The sequence below is a fragment of the Schistocerca cancellata genome, chromosome 1, assembly GCF_023864275.1.
Source record: "Schistocerca cancellata isolate TAMUIC-IGC-003103 chromosome 1, iqSchCanc2.1, whole genome shotgun sequence".
Lineage (NCBI taxonomy): Eukaryota > Metazoa > Arthropoda > Insecta > Orthoptera > Acrididae > Schistocerca > Schistocerca cancellata.
Genome location: NC_064626.1, coordinates 1253810659 through 1253830002, shown reverse-complemented (window position 1 = coordinate 1253830002; position 19344 = coordinate 1253810659). Strand labels below are relative to the sequence as shown.

At 44.4% G+C, this 19344-nt stretch overlaps 1 protein-coding gene and 1 non-coding gene across 2 annotated transcripts in view; both read right to left on the bottom strand.

Annotated features, from left to right (window-relative positions):
- LOC126143752 (Down syndrome cell adhesion molecule-like protein Dscam2) overlaps positions 1 to 19344 on the bottom strand; it is a 726918-nt gene that overhangs the window by 419022 nt on the left and 288552 nt on the right. The gene's annotated exons all lie outside the window — the stretch shown is intronic.
- On the bottom strand, positions 9392 to 9466 carry Trnas-gga (transfer RNA serine (anticodon GGA)). The gene has a single exon. It is a non-coding gene; the product is annotated as a tRNA-Ser (tRNA).

Below are 19344 nucleotides of genomic sequence, written 5' to 3'. Positions count from 1 at the left end.
CGAACGCCTTCCGGAAGTCAAGGAAAATGGCATCTACCTGGGAGCCTGTATCAAATATTTTCTGGGTCTCATGAACAAATAAAGCGAGTTGGGTCTCACACGATCGCTGTCTCCGGAATCCATGTTGATTCCTACAGAGTAGATTCTGGGTTTCCAGAAATGACATGATACGCGAGCAGAGTGTAAGAACCAAAACTGAAATGTCTTAGGTGGCAGACACTTGAAGAAAGAAGCGACCCAGAAACAAAGCAATAGGCAAGCCAATGGAATAAGTCATCGTCACTCCTTCCAAAAAATTTCAAGTCAAATCCAACATCAAAACAACGCCGATTTGCCTTTTTGTGCCAAGGGCGTGAGAGACATCACCTAAACAAGATGACCATTCTAAGTGTCCAGAGGGGAATTCAAGCCTTCATAAAGGTGAAGGGTAGATCCTACATTTATGTCCAGATACTTGCAATCAAATAGTGTGCATGTAGAGGTATGAAGTGGAACAATTCCATAGCCTTCATTAACGCTAAAGCAAACGGAAGGCTTCGATTAAGTGGTAGGATACAGGAAAATAAACTGTAAAGCCACATTTACAGCTCAAACTTGAGTACTACTCAACTGTAGGACATCATCCAGGTTAGACTAACGGGGGACGTCATTCTTAATCACTGAAGGGCGATGCGATTTTTTGACGGGTGAGAGAGTGTAAGAACAAAAACTGAAATATCTTAGGCGGCAGACACTTGAAGAAAAAAGCGAGAATATGCTCAGAGAACTTGAAAAACCAGCTTTCAATGCAGAAACTGTCCGTATTCCACACCTCTCCACGTAGAGATAATGGAGATAGAATTTGTGAAAGAACGGCTTGCACAGAGACGTGCCATCACTATTTCCGCAGTCCCTCTGTGAATGTAACTGAAAGAAATTTTATTAAATGATATAACAAAAAGTGCCGTCTATCACACTCGCTTCATCAGGTTTCGTAGATTTCGGTGTGGAGGTAGATCGGTATTTGCAAAATCCTGTAAAACTAGTTCCAAGAAGTATTATAAAAGTCAGTTGCATAACGACTCTGTCTGCACAGAATTTCTGCCGAGGATCTAGAACAAGGAGGTAAGAGAGATCGGAGTGTGTGTAGAGTCAAAGAGCGTCGTTCTTTCGCAATTTATCTGCTAATGGGAAGATGGCAATATTACAGAAGGGAGTACAATTCACTATGAACTACAAATTGTGCGGTAGAGTATTTATGTTGCTGTAGGTATGAGAGCAAGCAGTAGTTTGGAGAAGAAGAGAATAGAAGCTTTTGAAATGTGGTGCTACAGAAGAATTCTGAAGATTAGATGGGTAGACCACGTAACTAATGAGCAGGTACTGCATAGAATTGGCGATAAGAGGAGTTTGTGGCACAACGTGACTAAAAGAAGGGACCGGTTGGTAGGACACGTTCTGAGGCACGAATGGATCACCAATTTAGTACTGGAGGGAATCGTGGATGGTAAAAATCGTAGAGGTAGACCAAGAGATGAATACACTAAGCAGATTCAGAAGGATGTAGATTGCAGCAGTTACCCCGACATGAAAAAGCTTGCACAGGATAGAGTAGCACGGAGAGCTGCATCAAACCAGTCTCAGGACTGAAGACAACAACAACAGGTATGAGAGCAGGTAAATGAATCTTTGGAGCATTTGTTGTTAAGTATTTGTTGTTCTCTGGAACAAAAAATGGTTCAAATGGCTCTGAGCACCCCTAGACTCAGAACTACTTAAACCGAACTAACCTAAGGACACCACATACATTCATGCCCGAGGCAGGATTCGAACCTGCGACCGTAGCAGCAACACGGTTCCGGACTGAAGCGCCCAAAACCGCTCGGCCACAGCGACCTGCTCTCTGGAACAGATTGGCGTACCAAGTTCAAATGTATGTCACATACTAACGTCGTGTGGTCGCTTGGCGATGTAAAACGTTTAAGCTTCTAAGTCAATGCGATGAAAAGATTCTGCCATTTATGTCACATATGTTCAAACTCGCAAAATCTTCAAAGCCTACAGTGTACTTCCCGTTGACCTAGAATCATTAAATTCGGTAAGAAGCAAGGTCTCACAGTACAAGTAGGAATGTCTGATAATTATTAAATTGTTATTACATCGCATAAAAATGTCGTTTTGCCGTTCATACGTACATTGCTTTCATCTTCCATCAAAAGTATCATAGACGAACATTACTACTTGCAAACATGGACTGTAAGTTTTAGTCATATTTTTGTAGGTAAATGAAAAATATTTTGATAAAACTTATCTCTTTACATATTTAAACCGAAATCTCCAAAAAGCTTCTTTCTCTGCGTCCCGACTAGTCTGAGGAACAAATGTAGAGATATTGATACGGTCTCGGAATTCTCGGGACCAATATCTTGCCAATGTCGATGTCGACATGATGCAAGATTCGTTGCGATTCTCGATACACAGTATGGATGATCTATATATACAACTATTTTTGTACGGAACCCTTAGTGTGTGAGTTCCCCTCGCATTAGGCCAGCCTTGTTTAGCACCGGCGCCGCCGGGTGACACGACAGGACGGGACAACAGCGTTCTCGTGTGCCAGAGGGCGGCAGGGGACTTTAATTTCGCGTCGGCGGTCTGCCCACAAGCCCGTGGCAGGGTCCGGAGTTGCTGCGGCGACCCGCTGGCGGCACACATCAAAGGCACGGCCGGACGGAGTGACGTCACGGGCAGGGCAACGGCCGCGGCCGCAGGCTGCAGCCAGGTACCCAGCTGGACACCTCAGGAATGCCGCCACTTCTCTGTCTGAGTCTGCACCCTGAGAACTGCCGGGAAGTACGTCATGTCGACTGACCGTTACTGTTTTTAATTAATTCATAATTAAAGTAACAAATTTGTTTGCGTGGCCATCTACCGCAGCAAGATGCTGCCTTAGAACAAGAAAAAGGCGAAATGTTTCCGCGAAAAATTAATTAAGTGGCACCAGGAAAAGGTGGTTTTATTTACAAAACAAGTTCAAAATGGTTCAAATGACTCTGAGCACTATGGGACTTAACATCTATGGTCATCAGTCCACTAGAACTTAGAACTACTTAAACCTAAGTAACCTAAGGACATCACACAACACCCAGTCATCACGAGGCAGAGAAAATCCCTGACCCTACAAAACAAGTATATAATTAAAATACCTTGTTAGTTTGGTGTGTAACTCCTGGATATCACCGAATCATGTCGCTGACTGAGAAAGACTACGGTTATATGGCCATGACAGTATTTGTTAACCTGATTTTCAAGCAAACTATAATAAGGCGCGAAAAACATTATGAGGCATGTAAATTATACAGGGTGTTACAAACGGCCAAACTTTCAGGAAACATTCCTCACACACAAAGAAAGAAACTATTTTATGTGGACGTCTGACCGGAAACGCTTACTTTCCATGTTAGAGCTCATTTTATTACTTCTCTTCAAATCACATTAATCATAAAATGGAAACACACAGCAACAGAACGTACCAGCGTGACTTCAAACACTTTGTTACAGGAAATGTTCAAAATGTCTTCCGTTAGCGAGGATACCTGCATCCACCCTCCGTCGCATGGAATCCCTGATGCGCTGATGCAGCCCTGGAGAATGGCGTATTGAATCACAGCCGTCCACAATACGAGCACGAAGAGTCTCGACATTTGGTACCAGCGTTGCGTAGACAAGAGCTTTCAAATGCCCCCATAAATGAAAGTCAAGAGGGTTGAGGTCAGGAGAGCGTGGAGGCCATGGAATTGGTCCGCCTCTACCAATCCGTCGGTCACCGAATCTGTTGTTGAGAAGCGTACGAACACGTCGACTGAAATGTGCAGGAGCTCCATCGTGCATGAACCACATGTTGTGTCGTAAAGGCACATGTTCTAGCAGCACAGGTAGAGTATCCCGTACGAAATCATGATAACGTGCTCCATTGCGCGTAGGTGGACGAAACTAAAATGAGCTCTAACATGGAAACTAAGGGTTTCCGGACACATGTCCACATAACATCTTTTCTTTATACGTGTGTGAGGAATGTTTCCTGAAAGTTTGGCCGTACCTTTTTGTAACACCCTGTAGATTCTAGCGATCAGTCGTCCTTTGTAAAATTTTATTGTGCAGATCTAGATTTCGGCTACAAACTAGCCGTTCTCAATGCATTATTATTTTCGCTCAATGCATGTAATCCCTGTTTGTCGAGCTTCATCCACAGTTCATTGAACATATATAGTTTATTCAATATATATATATATATATATATATATAATTTTTCCCGAGGGCATGCAGCTTTACTGTGTGGTTAATGATGATGGCGTCCTCTTGGGTAAAATATTCCGGAGGTAAAATAGTCCCCCATTCGGATCTCCGGGCGGGGACTACTCAAGAGGATGTCGTTATCAGGAGAAAGAAAACTGGCGTTCTATGGATCGGAGCGTGGAATGTCAGATCCCTTAATCGGGCAGGTAGGTTAGAAAATTTAAAAAGGGGAATGGATAGGTTAACGTTAGATATAGTGGGAATTAGTGAAGTTCGATGGAAGGAGGAACAAGACATCTGGTCAGGTGACTACAGGGTTATAAACACAAAATCAAATAGGGGTAATGCAGAAGTAGGTTTAATAATGAATAGGAAAATAGGAATGCGGGTAAGCTACTACAAAGAGCATAGTGAACGCATTATTGTGGCCAAGATAGATACGAAGCCCACGCCTACTACAGTAGTACAAGTTTATATGCCAACTAGCTCTGCAGATGACGAAGAAATTGAAGAAATGTATGATGAAACAAAAGAAATTATTCAGATAGTGAAGGGAGACGAAAATTTAATAGTCATGGGTGACTGGAATTCGGCAGTAGGAAAAGGGAGAGAAGGAAACGTAGTAGGTGAATATGGATTGGGGGTAAGAAATGAAAGAGGAACTGGCCTGGTAGAATTTTGCACAGAGCACAACTTAATCATAGCTAACACTTTGTTCAAGAATTATAAAAGAAGGTTGTATACATGCAAGAAGCCTGGAAACACTGACAGTTTTCAGATAGATTATATAATGGTAAGACAGAGATTTAGGAACCAGGTTTTAAATTGTAAGACATTTCCAGGGGCAGATGTGGATTCGGACCACAATCTATTGGTTATGACCTGTAGATTAAAACTGAAGGAACTGCAAAAAGGTGGGAATTTAAGGAGATGGGACCTGGATAAACTGACTAAACCAGAGGTTGTACAGAGTTTCAGGAAGAGCATAAGGGAACAATTGACATGAATGGGGGAAAGAAATACAGTAGAAGAAGAATGGATAGCTTGGAGGGATGAAATAGGGAAGGCAGCAGAGGATCAAGTAGGTAAAAAGACGAGGGCTGGTAGAAATCCTTGGGTGACAGAAGAAATACTGAATTTAATTGATGAAAGGAGAAATTATAAAAATGCAATAAATGAAGCAGGCAAAAAGGAATACAAACGTCTGAAAAATGAGATCGACAGGAAGTGCAAAATGGCTAAGTTTGACAGGGCACTGAAAGACCTGAGTCGAAACAAGGCCCCGGGAGTAAATAACATTCCAGTAGAACTAGTGACGGCCTTGGGAGAGCCATACTCTACCATCTGGTGAGCAAAATGTATGAAACAAGCGAAATACCCTCAGACTTCAAGAAGAATATAATAATTCCAATCCCAAAGAAAGCAGGTGTTGGCAAATGTGAAGATTAGCGAACTATCAGTTTAATAAGTCACGGCTGCAAAATACTAACGCGGATTCTTTACAGACGAATGGAAAAACTAGTAGAAGCCGACCTCGGGGAAGATCAGTTTGGATTCCGTAGAAATGTTGGAACACATGCGGCAATACTGACCCTACGACTTATCTTAGAAGCTAGATTAAAGAAAGGCAAACCTACGTTTCTAGCATTTGTAGACTTAGAGAAAGCTTTTGACAATGTTGACTGGAATACGCTCTTTCAAATTCTGAAGGTGGCAGGGGTAAAATACAGGGAGCGAAAGGCTATTTACAATTTGTACAGAAACCAGATGGCAGTTATAAGAGTCGAGGGACATGAAAGGGAAGCAGTGGTTGGGAAGTGAGTGAGACAGGGTTGTAGTCTCTCCCCGATGTTATTCAATCTGTATATTGAGCAAGCAGTGAAGGAAACAAAAGAAAAATTTGGAGTAGGTATTAAAATCAATGGAGAAGAAATAAAAACTTTGAGGTTCGCCGATGACATTGTGATTCTGTCAGAGATGGCAAAGGACTTGGAAGAGCAGTTGAATGGAATGGATAGTGACTTGAAAGGAGGCTATAAGATGAACATCAACAACTGCAAAACGAGGATAATGGAATGTAGTCGAATTAAATCGGATGATGCTGAGGGAATTAGATTAGGAAATGAGACACTTGAAGTAGTAAAGGAGTTTTGCTATTTGGGGAGCAAGATAACTGATGATGGTCGAAGTAAAGAGGATATAAAATATAGACTGGCAATGGCAAGGAAAGCGTTTCTGAAGAAGAGAAATTTGTTACCATCGAATATAGATTTAAGTGTCAGGAAGTCGTTTCTGAAAGTATTTGTATGGAGTGTAGCCATGTATGGAAGTGAAACATGGACGATAAATGGTTTGGACAAGAAGAGAATAGAAGCTTTTGAAAGGTGCTGCTACAGAATAATGCTGAAGATTTAGATGGGTAGATCACACAACTAATGAGGAAGTATTGAATAGGACTGGGGAGAAGAGAAGTTTGTGGCACAACTTGACTAGAAGAAGGGATCGGTTGGCAGGACATGTGTTGAGACATCGAGGGATCACCAATTTAGTATTGGAGGGCAGCGTGGAGGGTAAAAATCGTAGAGGGAGACCGAGAGATGAATACACTAAGCAGATTCAGAAGGTTGTAGGTTGCAGTAGGTACTGGGAGATGAAGAAGCTTACACAGGATAGAGTAGCATGGAGAGCTGCATCAAATCAGTCTCAGGACTGAAGACCACAACAACAACAACATATATATTACATATACATGTATTGAATGAACTATATATATGTATTGAATGAACTATATATGTTCAATGAACTGTGGATGAAGCCCGACCAACAGGGATTATTTGCATTGAGCGAAAATAATACTGCATTGAGAATGGCTAGCTTCTAGCCGAAATCTAGAACTGCACAATAAAATTTTAAAAAGGGTGACTGATCGCTGCAATCTATAATTTACAAGTCAATATAATAGTCGCTGAGTACAACAGCCTTCTGAATGGAAGGTAACCTGCTCATTATGAGACAGTTTGTGATTACGTAATGCATTGCAGAGAAAAGTTATATTGCGAGAAACTCCTGTTCAGAATGGATGGTGTGAGCCAGAAGCAAACCTTTCAATTTGGATATGTATACTTGGGGCTTTTCACTGATTTTTATCTAGTTGTGGAAAGTGAAACCTACTGAATAGTGCACAGCTTTCTGTACAAAGCTTAAAGAAGTGTGTATATGCATGTGTCAGCGCACAAGGCATGCCTAACGGTAAGGGAAACTGGGGAAAGCATCTCACCACACACTGAGACTGGGAATAAACCTAACCATCTCATTGTAGGTGTGGAATAGAATGTCGCTGTGTTCGACTTTAGGTCAGGATGGTGACACACTTTCTATATTTCTAGAGCAATAACTATTATTCTAGAGTGCATTTAGAAGGAACGTTCTGGGAAGGTGTGTGTATTTTAGAGTGCAGAAGGGGGGTATTGCAGAAGAATAACAAACATTGCTAAGAATAATTTGACTGGTGAAATGAAGAAAAATGTAAGGAAACAGCAAAACGAATTTTCCGCACGTTAGGGGACAGATATAAGAGTGCAACTGGCTGTAGACGCCTTACCCAGTTCAACCAGGACGTCACAATGCTCGAAGGAGCTACGGCGGCCGGCTGCTGTGGCCGAGCGGTTCTAGGCGCCTCAGTCCGGAACCGCGCTGCTGCTACGGTCGCAGGTTCGAATCCTGCCTCGGGCATGGATGTGTGTGATGTCCATAGGTCAGTCAGGTTTAAGTAGTTCGAAGTCTAGTGGACTGATAACTTCAGATGTTAAGTCCCATAGTGCTTAGAGCCATTTGAACCATTTGAGCCACGGCGAGGAAGATGGTAGTGTGTTAAGCAGTTCACGCAATAGCACACACAGTAGTCGATGCAAGTTGTTGACTTGCAAGCCTGCCAGTATTTCATTTATCCTAATGTAATAGCAAAATCTAGAAAAGTGAATCTCAGTTAATTATTAGTATCATTTGTGTACTACTCTTTTCTTCTTGAATATTCTGTGTTGATAGATGTTGTTTCGGAACAGGCGTTTGTAAAGATAAGCAGTAAGTACACTTGTCATAGTCCAGAATATGATAATTTGATGGAAATTGAAAGCATTTATAGTCTGGATTAATTACATTTCTCGAAATCGGCAGTACAACCACGAAACATTATACCCCCACAACATAACGCCTGAATCACCAAAACGATCATGTTCGACAATGGAAGTGGCAGGAGATGGGAATACGCAACGCACCCAGAAACAGTGTGCAAAATAATCGTTTTGGTGATACAGGCGTTATGGTGTGGTGAGTCATGATGCTGCGTGGGCATACGACCCCCAAATCTTTAAATACGGTACACACAACGGTCAACGTCACTGTGACACGGTACTCCCTCCCCCACGTGCGTCTTTTCAGGGGTGCATTGGGTTTTGATTTCATTTTCATGAATGACAATGGTGTTGGTACGCGAGGATGTTTGACGAAGTGACGGCTATGCCCGTCCCTCCGACTTAAATCCCATGGAGCAAGTGTGGGATGCACTGGGGAGCAGGTTCACATTGCATCAACGATGAGCCAGCGGTCTTCAACAGCTTACCAGCCTCGTGGCCAGCATTGCAGCACGTTGGAGGGCAAGGGCTGTCGTGCGTGGTGATCACACGCCCTATTCCGAACCATGTCCCGTCTTTTGTAAGATCTAGTAGGCCATTATGAATGGTGGCGACTTTAGTGTAATTACTGTCCTTGAATGAAAGTGTCTTTTCTGTTACGTCTCATTGCATATTTCCTTCATTTAGCGCCTGTAGTTTACTGTAGGAGTTCTCTCTATGTATGGTCCAAGTTTCATCGAGCTGTGTTACTCGACAGTGACGCATCACGTGGAAGTAACTTTCGTCCTTAAGTTTAGCACACCAGTGTAGTTTCCGATGTGCTGCCCACCGAGGCGGCGCCGCACATATCTCCGTCCTTGTCTGTAAACGCTTCCTTCTCACTCTCACTTCCTCTCACTCACGCCGCCAGAGCTGCAGTACCAAGTCACGCAATCTGTGCTGTGAAACAATATTATTTTTGAAAGTTCCTGGCAGATTAAAACTGTGTGCCGGACCGAGATTCGAACTCGGGACCTTTGCCTTTCCCGGGCAAGTGCTCTACCAACTGAGCTACCCAAGCACGAGCCACGCCCCGTCCTCACAGCTTTACTTCTGCCAGTATCTCGTCTCCTACCTTCCGAACTTTACAGAAGCTCTCCTGCGAACCTTGCAGAACGAGCACACCTGGAAGAAAGGGTATTGCGGAGACATGGCTTAGCCACAGCCTGGGGGATGTTTCCAGAATGAGATTTTCATTCTGCAGCGGAGTGTGCGCTGATATGATATTTTCAGCTTACCAACATTAAAACATCGCAATAGATAACGCATCTTGCCAACTTCAAAAAGTGAAATAATTTTGTACACAATAATGTTAAATATTAACTCTCTGAAAGAACATTATCTTAAGCACAATATTATGAAAGTTCAATTGCAAGTTTCTTTACATTTATCCTAAGCACAATAATATGAAAGTTTAATTAGATGTTTCTTTACAAAATCTCTCCTACACATACGTTATGATGTTGGTAAGTACTACGAAAATCGTCCGATTCCGGTTCAAAGTTCGGTACTATTTAGGATGACAATCAAGTCTACGGTGGATTGTTATTCAAGTGACAAATTTGAGCGCAAGATTATCCAAGGCCACTCGGGGTTACAGTGGAGGCAAGCTGGTGAACCAATGAAGTTTACGCCTCTGCACGCGGTATTTACCTTGAGATGCAACGTGCTGCTACCTGCATGACCGCTCTCTCCCACTAAAATTCCTGCAAAACTAATCTGGCCTTTACTGAACTTTCCAGCAGAAACTTTGCCTATATTTTCATTATGCGAGAAAACATTTACTTAGCCCTTGTCTTATTATGTGGCGATATACATGCGCATGGTTGGAGCAGCGTGCATATTATAGTGCCCTTTCAGTTCTCGCAAGAACAATTAACTAATTTGGCAGGTTCTTTTCTCCACAGTTGGAGCTAAACGTTGCTACAGCTAATTTTAGCTAGAGTGCAGCCGCTGTGAATGCAGTGTCCACACCAATTTCTTCTTGGCGTCGTGTGGAACGTTAAGCGTTCCATTCTGCAGTTGATGCCAGTTCAGAGAATGATCCACTCACAAAATTTCTCTCTTGTCCTATTCATGGCACAACTGCCTCCCTTCACTTGGGTTCCTTTTTTACGTCACGGCTTTTTTTTCGGCCAATAGAAGCGTTCCTCTCAGTTTGTAGATACACCCTCTACCAATCACAACGTCCATTCAATCAAACTGCGTCGAAACTTCATTAGTTTTCTCCTTCCTAGTGAGTTTCCGCCAATCACACGTTTTGTGCCCGTTCCAGAAGCCTAAAGTACATTGACCTTCCCATGTATCGCACTTGCTGGGTGAAAATGCGTCACTTGCTTTTGTTCGTATCCCGTTGGAATTTCGAAACGCAGTTTTCAAAAGCTTCTTCTCTGCTCTTGTACCAATGCCCTCGATACAGGCGGCCCTCCAGCTTGAATCACCTGGCCCGGGGTCGCTGTCCTCCTCCCTGCCACCCCTTTATGTGGTTGCCGGCGTAACTTCCTCAGCGCGACTTCGCTACACCATTGTGGAGCTGGCTTTTCAAAACTAAAAGCGACTCGACTCGTGTCCCCTGTTCTACCTTCTGCTCAAAGACATGCGTTGTATAGGAATGGTGTGTTAATTACCGTGGAGTGACTGTCATCCCATTTTGCATTACATATTGATAGGGAAATGTTCTCATAACTGTCGATTTACGTTAGGTGTCATCTTCACCTTCTCATTGCGATTTGTAAAGGTCTCACGTAAGGTGCGAATCTGACCATTTATTCTGCCGCCTTACACAGTGGTCATTCCCCAGACCACAACACTTTCTCTGCCGGCCTGGACACTTTCGACAATTGCTGCAGGGTGTTTGCTTTCAGTCTGATGGAGCATAATACGTGATTCAACTGAAAAGGATACCTGTCCTCACTCAGTGGACGCCCAGTTGCGATACTGACGTGCAAATTCCAGTTTTCGTTGCTGATGAACAGCAGATAAGGCTCATGCACAAACGTTCGCTCAATGGTCATTGAAGAGACGTTGTTGGTAGCCCTTCGGTTCATCTGGGCGGTCAGTTAGGGAACAGTTGCGCATCTGTTCGCCTGTACACATCTTCACAGCCATCGTTCACCTCTTTCATCTCTGACCTGTGGTGCTCAACAGTTGCCTCGGCGCTGGGTTTGGATAACGCCATTTTACTGTGCACGGTATTATGAAACACCGCCACACGTGGACAGTTTATAGACTTTAACCGTTTCGAAATTCCTCCATCCTTGACCTGAAATTAGATGATCACGCCCATCTGAACGGCACTTAAATTGCTCTGTTTCCTCTATATGACAACGACTGCACTACTTTCCACATTCCCTGCCGCGCTTCACATACCCTCTCATGTCAGTTCTGCCACCTACCGTATGTGAGTGGTTATTGAACCTTGACATTGGACAAAAAATGACTCTGAGCACAATGAGACTTGACTGCTGAGATCATCAGTCTCCTAGAACTTAGAACTACTTAAACCTAACTAACCTAAGGACATCACACACATCCATGCCTGAGGCAGGATTCGAACCTGCGACTGTTGTGGTCGCGCGGTTCCAGACTGTAGTGCCTACAACCGCTCGGCCACTCCGGCCGGCGACATTAGACATAAGCAGTGGTCACATTAATGTGACTGGACTATCCACACAAGTGCTTGCAAACACAGGATGTATAACCTACAACTTACATTGCAAATATTGCAGAAATGTGCAGTTTCCACAGATTGGATTGGTAGTCAGGGTCTTATAATGTTATCCAATCTACAGACTGCAACAATACTTAGAAAGTTTATATTTTGAGCAAACATACACTTTTTAAATGGAACAATGCCTGTTGACATTAACAAACTACAAGTAAGGTAAATTAAAATGTCAGTGGTGTTTGATGCAGGATTCTAAAGGGAGTCGTTCTTGAGATACCGTATTTTGAAAAGTTCCCACAGCGGCACTTGTGCTATACCTGTGGCAGCACACACTCAAGAATAACACAAGTGCACACATTAGATATGTGGATCCTGACCAGTAACGAGTCGGTGTCGAATGACTGTTGCAGATGTGCTAGCATTTCAGTGAAGATGTCCTAGGAGGTTGCAATAGTACATCATTGCATATCATTGGGTGTAGTTGGTATGCCCTTGTAGACATCGTCTTTCAACTTTCCCCACAAAAAAAGGTATACAGGCAATTCGTGAAGACGTGCTGTAGTACTTCATGCGCTATAAGCTGGACAGCCGTCATGTTGGTACAACAGGTTCCTCCTAGTCTGCAGAGAAACAGCTTCTAGAATCGTAGAAGATGGTCCGATAAGGGGCTGGAAAACTTGTGTGCATTCTTTTGCATCCGGCGCAATCGTTTAATATAGGGTGCCTAGGAAGCTGTTTTCTCGGATCGCTAGACAACAAATCGAGCAAATCGTGTTAATGGAGTTTATCACAGTAAGCGAAATTGACAATAATTAACTTTGCGTATTCACAGACCTATGTCCCCACGCAAGCAAATGGCGACAATCAAATAATCAATGTCCTTCGGTATATACAATTTAATTGCAAGCAGAACAAAACAGTTCATAAGTCAATGCTGTAGCGTTTGTATGACGGCTCGTCTTCCACTCCGGCCGCGGCTATTTCTTTTTCCTTTATTGGATTTCAATCCCCCCCCCCCCCACACCCAGGGGGCGGGGGGGGGGGCATGGCAGCAGCGTAATATGCCACGCTACAGCCTACAGAAAAGTTTAAAAAAACATAATGACAATAGAAACAAACAAGAAAAACAGGCGTTAAAACAGTGACATTGTAAAAAACTGTAAAATGGCCGTGAGCTGTGGAATTTAAATTATAAAAACACTGCGGTGACGATGCGGATGAAGACACACAAGAAGTAGACAGGCACAATTAAAAAACACGGCGACAGTCTGGTTTCTGTTCGCACGAGATAAAAAACACAAATAGCGACAGTGTGGCTGCTGTTCGCAACACTGATAGGGGATGCACAACACTGAACACTGACTTATAACAGCACTATACAGGTGACATGACGGCAGATGGGGGGGGGGGGGGAGGGAGGACACGTAACTATGACGGGGAAAAGTGGGGAGGAGAGGAAAAGTAAAAAAGGGGGAGCCGATGGCGGGAGAGGGCATAAAAAAGAGAGGGCTGAGCGGACACGAGAAGGAGTGGAAAATGCAGTGGAGGGGAGTGCAGAAAGGACTCCGTGGAGAGAAGGGAGGCAGAGAGAGGGTAGGTGGGGAAAAACAGGATGGAAGGGGGGAAGAGGGAGCCTGGGGAAAGGAGGGGGAGGTGAGGATGAGAGTCGATAGGAGGGATAAATGGAGGGAGAGAGGGCATCATCTGGGAGGGGTAGTTGACAGAAGGAGATGAAGGGTGTAGAGATGGAGGGTAGTGGGGTCACAATAGTGATGGCACGGCAGAGGGCGGGGGTTGGAGAGGAGAGGAGCAACCATGGCAGGAGGGGGATGAAGGCGGCGGGAGGTGTAGAGTATGCGGATATGTTCGAGGAATAGGAGCAGATGGGGGAAAGGAATCAGCTCGTAGAGGATCCACTTGGGGGACAGGAGACGTATATGGAAGGCTACGTGGAGTGCATGGTGCTCGAGGATCTGGAGGGACTTATAGAATTTGGGGGCGGGGGGCGGATATCCAGGTGAGACTGGTGTAACAGAGGATGGGACAGATAAAGGATTTGTAGGTTGGCAGAGGCGTTCAGCCCCAATGTCCAGAACGGGCGCTGATAACCACGCAGTTGAGCGCCCCACAAACCAAACATCAAGACCCCCATGTCCAGCCAGAGAGGAGTTTCAGGAGTTGGAGGCGGTTGTGGGCTTTGTATTGGATAGAGCGGAGATGAGGGATCCAGGTGAGGGGACGGTCAATGGTGAGGCCAAAGTAGGTGAGTGTGGGGGAGAGGTGGCGCAGATGGTAGGGGCCGTGGCTAGGCGATGCGGCGCTTATATTCTCATCGTGCAGATGCCGCTCCTGTCTCGGTGTCGTCCTAGAGTGGGGTTCGTCAGCATATTATTGGCTGACGTCATCTCACAGCTCTCTCTGCTCTTCTGTTCTTCATCGTCGTGCAGGTACTTGTCATTATGCCAGAATACATTCAGTGTTCCATCTACGAAAAATCGGCCTTTGAACTAATGGTTAATTATCCTAAGCCACATGTTTACAGTCCGTGGAAGCTGACAGTCCTTCTGATGATGCCAACAGAGATTGTCAACAGACCAGCAGTGCACATTTTGGATGTTTACCTGGCCACGACTGGTAAATATGGATTCATTATTAAACAAGATACGTGATACATCTGGACTATCCTGTCTTAATGCCCATGTATAGAAGTTGACACGATTCTCATGATCATTTCCATGCAGCTCTTGATGGAGAGAGATGTTATAGGGATGGAACCTATGTCGCTGGAGAATGTGTAGGATGCCTACCTGACTCACGCTACCTCCTCATGCTATTGCGCTGGAGCTCATGTGCAGATCCACTGCAGCAGCAGCAAGAGCATTGTTTTCTTGTGTTGCGTTGTCTAGGTACTACACTACCACTTTCGTGTAACTAGTTGGAGAGGTTGATAAATAATTGCCGAGACGGTTCACGTCTGTTGGTCCATCCTGTCGTATACACCGTACAAGAACGAACTGCATTCTTCCTAAACTCTCCATACACCACAAGCGTGTCAGCTTTTTCTTCGTTGGTAAATCCCGTCGTCCACTCACGACCTACAGCTTGGACTGTCACACTCTGACTAGCAAGCCGCAATGCATACAAAGGACACACACACGAGCATGCTGCAAGCAAACATAACAACATTGTGCCGGCAACTACGCAGGTTGAACGACGCAGACAAGAGTTGGTGTGAAAACTTTTCAATATACAATACCTCATAAACGACTCGCTCTAGAATCTTGCAGCAAAGAACACTGACATTCTAATCTATCCTATTTTTAGTCTGTTAATGTCAATTGGCATCGTTCCATTTAAAAAAGCCTAAGTTTGCACAAAAAATACACGTCTTAAGTATTATTACAATTTGTGTCCGCCCCGATAGCTGCGTGGTCAGCGTGACGGATTGCCGTCCTACGGGCACGGGTTCGATTCCCGGCTGGGAAGGGGATTTTCTCCGCTCAGGGACTGGGTATTGTGCTGTCTTCATCATCATTTCATCCCCATCCGGTGCGCAGGTCGCCCAATGTGGCGACGAATGTAATAAGACCTGCACCAAGGCGGCCGGACCTACCCGCAAGGGGGCTTCCGGCCAATGACGCCTAACGCTCATTTCGCTTCTTTACGATCTGTTAGTTGACTAACAATACGAGCACCTGATTACCAATGCAACTTGTGAAACCCGCACATGAATAGCTCTTTCCATTTCTGGATGTTTTAGGTGATTACACCTTACGTCACACAGGTGAGTGCTGCGCAACATTCGATAGAGTCGCACAGAGGTGTGTCACACTGAGAGCACCCCATGGTTCCCCTGAGAGCATCCCATGGTGCCCCTGAGAGCACCCCATGGTGCCCCTGAGAGCATCCCATGGTGCCCCTGAGAGCCACAACACCGAGAATCGCTTTTAGGCTCTTGGCAAGATCAATGTGTAGTTTTTTCAAGGTCATAATTTTATTTATGACAAAAGAATGTCAAATCACCAACGAGAATGACGTTTTCACATACACCATGTCCTTTACACCATGCATAAATAGCCTCATAGGGGCCACCCTTGTGTCTATTATGCGTCCTTACAACATAAGGCATGTTACCACCAAAATAAGAGGTACTTATGTCTCTGTTATAAACTCCAAATACATGTGAGATAAGTAATTACATAACCATCATCGAAACACTGAAGGCCACCGATTTTGCTAATACTTCCACAATGTTCAACAGCAATGTTCAGCCAACCGCCACCATGGGAAAAGGAATCGGCTTTACTGATACTAAAATTCAACGTTCCCCCGACGAAAACACAAGGGTCGTCCACAGCAGCAAAGGATCCAGTTCGTTTGAGCTTCGCCGGCCGCTGTGGATGAGCGGTTCTAGGCGCTTCAGTCCGGAAGCACGCAGCTGCTACGGTCGCAGGTTCGAATCCTGCCTCGGGAATGGATGTGTGTGATGTCCTTGGGTTAATTAGATTTACTTAGTTCTAAGTCTAGGGGACTGATGACCTCAGATGTTAAATCCCATAGTGCTCAGAGCCATTTGAACCACTTTTTTCGTTTCAGCTTCACTTTGTCCGTGGTAACCACACCCCCCTCGTAATGTTTACATTGTCAGTTGCTTTGTATATAGTTGTGCATGAGCACCTACTCCGCCGGTAACGACTGGCCCTCTGGCTGCCCTGCCTGCGCGTCTCTAGTTATAACAGATGCACAGGGCAGATTCCTGATGTTTGTGTGTTTACAACTGGTCTAGGTTAACTACCTTTCCGACCTGCAATTTTTCTCGCTAGTGCCATGTATAATTTTACTTAGAGGGTCGGCCAAATTTTTGCACAGACACGATGCTGATAAGATCTTATCAGTTGTGGTTTCACTTATTGTCGGGTCTCAGAGTGTGATTTAGCAGAGTCTCAATAAAATGTTATTAAATACTACTCAAGCACACAGTTTCAATGATGGTGTCGTAATTACCTAAGTACTTTTAATGTTTTTAAGTGTATAATAGATATATGGCAATATGTTACTGTTAACATGGCTTTTCACGTCAGAAAACACAGTAGACGTAAGGTAGGCCCTGATGAGGCGATATATGTATGGTGTAAAGGTCACGGTGTCTGTGAAAACATAATTGTTGTTGGTTTCATAAATAAAGCGTGACCTTAAAAAAATTGCACATTAATGTTGCCAAAAGGCAAGTAGCTCTCATACTCACCCTGAGATGCTCTCTGTGTGACGCACCCCTGTGCATCTCTGTGAGTCACGACTCACGATCTGCGCATGCGCAACACTGGGCTGCATACCAGTACAGCGTACAAACAGGGAAATTCACTGACACTAGTGACTTTGACAAATGGCAGGTTGTTACGGCCCAAGTTCTGGGAACGAGCGTCTCTGAAACGGCGAAAATGGTCAGTTGTTCGTATGCTCTGTCACGAGCATCGATGGAACGTGGTTGACGGAAGGTGAAACCACGAATGGGCGACAAGGTTCTGGGCGGATATTGGAGGCTTGTCCGCTGTGTGAAACAGGACAGGCGGCGATCTTGACAGATCTGAAGACAGAACATGATGCCAGTCAGGCAGAGGTGTTTCGGAGGACACCGTTCAGGTCCGATTGTTGAACAGAGGGCTCTGTAACAGACCTCTTCGTGTTCCCATGTGGGGACGACTGATATGGGCACAGGTTAATCGAAATTGGACTCTGGGTCTGTGAAGACAGGTCCCACGGTCGATGGCTCATATTTCTTGGTACACCCTGTGGATGGTCGTGTCCTGACAAACCGTCATCCAGGAGAAAAACAGCTGGAAACACACACCGCGCCACGGACGCAGGCCAGTGTTACACTATGGGCGGCATTCACCCGTGCTACCGTGGCACCTATGATGATGATATAGTCGCCATTCGTGAATGTCATTGTGGACCACTCGCAGGCCTTCAAGCTTGTCGTCTTCCCCGACGTCGATGTCATCTTCCAGCTGGGTAACTATCCGTGTCACAAGGTCAGAATCGTGTTAGAATGGTTTAAGGAGCATGGCGCAGAGCCCACGTTGTTATCTTAGCTACCAAACTAAGCCCGATGGAACACGTCTTGGTCGGTATCGGGAGGCAGTTCCATGCCCAGTAGAGATGGGCAAACTCGTTCATCCTAAGGAACTAGTTCACTGCTGATCGTTCGTTTTTGGGAACCGTTCATTTTTACTCGTTCACCGTTCATTTGTGCTTGGTATATGGTTCTTATGAAAAACTGAAGGTGACTGAAGGATGGAGGGCACCAAGAGGGGACACTTGGCTCCCCACTGGAGTATAGAGTTTTTATTCATTACAGAATTATTCCACACTTTTAGAAGTAATTTCTGTGATTCTGCAGAACCTCTCGTTTAGCCAACTGTAGCGTTGTGTGGCTGATCGCAGGGGAATGATATAGGGTGGCGCACGGAAAACCGGCCCCGAGTACAGACTGCTCGCCAATTACGGACGATGTGTTGCCCGTTACGAGCAGATACAACAAACAGACAAACATGTAATAATTAGGCAATGAAGAAATAACAAGCTAATGCAAGCAACAACAGCGTAACAATAGATGACGATGTGTAGAGAGCTGGAGAAGAGAACATGAAAATCTCACGCGACGCGCATGGGCTGTAGCTCATGTAGTCTTGTAAACCTGTCGGTGGCTGTTTACCAACTTAATAGACCACAAGTCTCTTGTATAAAATTCTTCGTTTCGACTTCCACTACATAGGTATGCTACGTTGTAAACAGTAATCGTTTACAACCTAAATATACTTCACGTTGTCTCTGAGTTCGTAGGCGAAGTAGAGACTTTATGGAAGCATAAAAAAATGCAGTTTTCTCACACGCTTAATAAAAATTAGGTTTTTATGCTGCATTATTAAACTTAATGCAGCAATAATAATAATAATTAAGTTCGTAGTAATAATGTTTTTGGTTTGAAAGCTCCTTCTGAACAAATATTTTTGAGATAATAAGTAAACACGGTTTTATGGTAATCTATGTCTTTTCAAATGGAGAGGCACCGCTTTTTCTACTGAGCCAAAATGACCCACAACCCAATTTTTTTTCCTTTTTTTTGGAAAGAAACCAAACTAGCAGGTAATGCAAACTGAAAACAACCAAACTTAAAAATAATTAGAGCCTTCCTAAATGTAATGTTTTGTAAATGAAAGACACACGAAAATC